Consider the following 3362-nt stretch of genomic DNA (forward strand, 5'->3'; position numbering starts at 1 on the left):
TATACCATAATTTCAATATTTTATTAGTTGTTTTGGAACACCATAACTAAGCTTGAAACCAGCATATTTCAGCTTTGAAACTTCATAACTAAGCTTAGAACATCATTAAAAAAACTTATTTAGGGGAAGAAAGGATAAAAAAAATACATTGGACAATCAACCAAAATTAATCGAAACCGACTCATAACTGATGGGTTAACCGATTATTAGGTTATGGCTATGGTCATGGTTAATCAATCTTATGGTTATGATTAAGCCCCCTGTTTTGGGTTTTAATGTTAGTAGTGGGCCGTTAAACAATTATTGTAAGCTAGTATCAATCTCTCTATGTTGTGTTGGAGATGTAAAACCGTGTCAAGTGGCATCAATGTCACACCGTTGTTAGCGACCACCAACACCAAAAAAGCTTATAAAACATAAGAATAAAAAATAGAAAATTAAAATCGAACTAAAAGTAGATGTAAAAACGTTGAACTATACATGTCCGTTGGACATGCTAATGACAAACATTAGACCGAAACGTAAAAAGCAACACAACCATTAGACGTGGAAAAAAATAGAGGTACAAATTTTGAACCAAATACCCCTGTTGCGGGTCTGTTAGCTCAAAAAACTTAGACCGAAATGTAAAACAAAAAATTTGTAAAAGATGAAAAATATATGGAACCAAAGTTGAAAGTGATGATGGTGTTAGAGTTAATGTAAAATGAAAACAACCCTTTAATTGAATGCAAATGTTCTCATTTCTAGCTAAGAACCAACAAGTAAATTCAATATCAAAATTCATAGAAAACAACAAATAATATGTAGAAAGAAAAACATCTAATATCTGAAAAATTAAGACAACACACTTCCTCAAAAAACTAGAAGAAACGAGTAAATGATTATGGAGACAATTTCACTTGGTGTGATTAGCATTGTATCAAATTAAATTTAAAATATATTTAAATCTTATGCTAATTGTCCGGTCTGGTTTTATATAGTTTAAAAACTTTGATCATTAACTAAACCGTTTGCTATGGTTTGATATTTTTGAAACGACTGACCTAAAGCTAGAAAAAAAAAAAAGAAACGATCGTGAAACCACACCTATGATCGGTTTGGATGATTTCACGGGTTTAAACCAACCAAACCACCATAGCATTTGATAACTCAAGTAATTGTTTTAAAATAATAACTATCAGTTGTATCAAACAGTTAGAATGTATGTTATGTGGCTTCAACAGGGGCTTTATTACCCATTTCAATGCCGTTACACTTGCGCACGCCGAGACAGGTTCAAGCTAGTGGGGGAGCTATCGATGAGGTGTGATCCTGGTCACTGGCACTAATTGGGCAATAGCAATGGAGTAAATGCTTTGACTAGCGCTATTAATTGGTTCACCCACCACAACATGGTCAAGTGACTTCAGCAGAGGCATTATCCAGTGCCTAATTAGCGCAAAATGATGCAATATGATATGATGAATCTTGGTGATGGTTTACGCATAAGACGTTTGGGATTAACTCGTTACTCAAATCATAACCAATATTTCTTTTTAATAGATTTAACTTGTTTAAAACTATACGATATAATAATAACAAATTAACAATAATAACAATAATAATATTCGAAAATGTAAGACTAAAAAGATGTAATTTTCTAAGTCGACCCGGACCTAAGCTGTTTAGCTAAGCATGATTACAAGTTCAATTCAAAACTAACCCTTGTTTAAATTAAACTCTAACTCAGAAATTCGAACCATTAGTCGATCCGGTACTTGGGATCCAAACAATTTGGTCCCAAATCCAGACGTCACCAACGACCTTCGTGTACTAAACACTAACGCCCATGACAACCAAATCGTCAAAATCTCCAAAGTTAAAATTCTCATCAAACAACCAAATATTCATGTGACAACATATGACCACATTAAATGGCACACTTCATCAAATACTGTTATAACTTACAACTCCCTAAATTTAAACACAGGCCAAATCTGCAAACCAGTCATCAATATCGCAACCGAATAATCTGATCATTACAAGATCCTAAATGATTCTATCGCGGTCACAACTTCACAAGTGTCAAGTGTTGTTTAGAAAAGTCAACTTGACTTTTTAATACATAGGTAGTAGAACTATCTAAGGATAATGTATCAGATTCCACTTTAAGCAAAAGCAAGAAAATATGTGATGTTGAACACATTTTTTCTGCTTCTGCTGCAAGTTAGCTCCAAACAAAAACCAAATACAAAGATATTATCCTTAGATATTTTCTTGTAACAAATATTAAATTAACACATTTGGCTAGTTCAACAGTCATATGTAGCCAAGGCCGTCTCCAAGAATTTATATACCTTGCCCGAGCCGAAATAAAAAGGTCCATAGACCTAACGAAATGAAATAACATGAGAAAAAAAAAATTTAGGCCTTATGTAAATGGTTTTTTTTGTTTAGTTTGAACAATTAAATTTTTAAATGGGCTTACTTGGTTATGATTGAGGTTGTGTAAAAAACCTTTTGTATAAAAATAAGCTTAAAAACGTCTCATGTCTCCCTAGCCGGCTCTGAATGTAGCTAAAGGTTGAACAAACACTCAAATATGACAGCTGTGGGATTTGAACCCACGCCCTTTCGGACCAGAGCCTAAATCTGGCGCCTTAGACCACTCGGCCAAACTGTCTACATGTTCTTATCGTTCATTTGATTTTATGTGTCGATAGAATCATGAACGATAGCTTGGAATGCAGTTAGTTTTGTACACATCTTAAGAATTGTTTCGAGTTACGATGATGTCATGAACGTTAAGGTACTAAGGTGGTTGCAACAATTTTCTTGTGTGCCTCATATAATGCTCATAGATGGTGTTGTGAAATTTTTGTTTGTGTTTTACGAGTATATGAATGTGTCCGAAATTTTTTTAAAAGTATTATTAACCTGTATGATAAGCTTATGCAAAGAACGACGGGGAAGGACGTTAAACATTTATTATGAGGCTCACTCGAGAGTGGTAAAATTGCCATAAGCGCGCGTTGAGGTCCATAGCGTGCTGACCATATACCCTAACGATGATACTCTAATTGTGGTGTCTCATGATCTATGGATTTACAATATTTGATGTTGGTTCAGTAAAGACGTCATTTTTTTTTAATTGACACTTTTCAGTGATGGAATATATAATATTTTGTGCAAAAGTTAGGGGAGTATGGTACAAGCACATGCATTTTATTTTTGATGGAGTATATAATACTTTGTGCACAAATTGAAAACCTAAAAAACAAATAAACTCATGAAGTAGCATCATACATGTGCAAAATCCGGCAATGTACGGTAAAAAGAAAAAAGAAACGTATACAGTATCCGTGCAACACATTATAATA

The 3362-nt window shown here is 33.8% G+C and overlaps 1 non-coding gene across 1 annotated transcript; it reads right to left on the bottom strand.

Moving 5' to 3' along the window:
* Positions 1-2585: 2585 nt before the first annotated feature.
* TRNAL-UAG (transfer RNA leucine (anticodon UAG)) lies at positions 2586-2665 on the bottom strand. Its single transcript has one exon. It is a non-coding gene; the product is annotated as a tRNA-Leu (tRNA).
* Between the last annotated feature and the right edge of the window lie 697 nt (positions 2666-3362).

The sequence above is a fragment of the Bidens hawaiensis genome, unplaced genomic scaffold (assembly GCF_021521415.1).
Source record: "Bidens hawaiensis isolate Kalapana, Puna unplaced genomic scaffold, B.hawaiensis_p1.1 tig00024005_1, whole genome shotgun sequence".
Taxonomy (NCBI): domain Eukaryota; kingdom Viridiplantae; phylum Streptophyta; class Magnoliopsida; order Asterales; family Asteraceae; genus Bidens; species Bidens hawaiensis.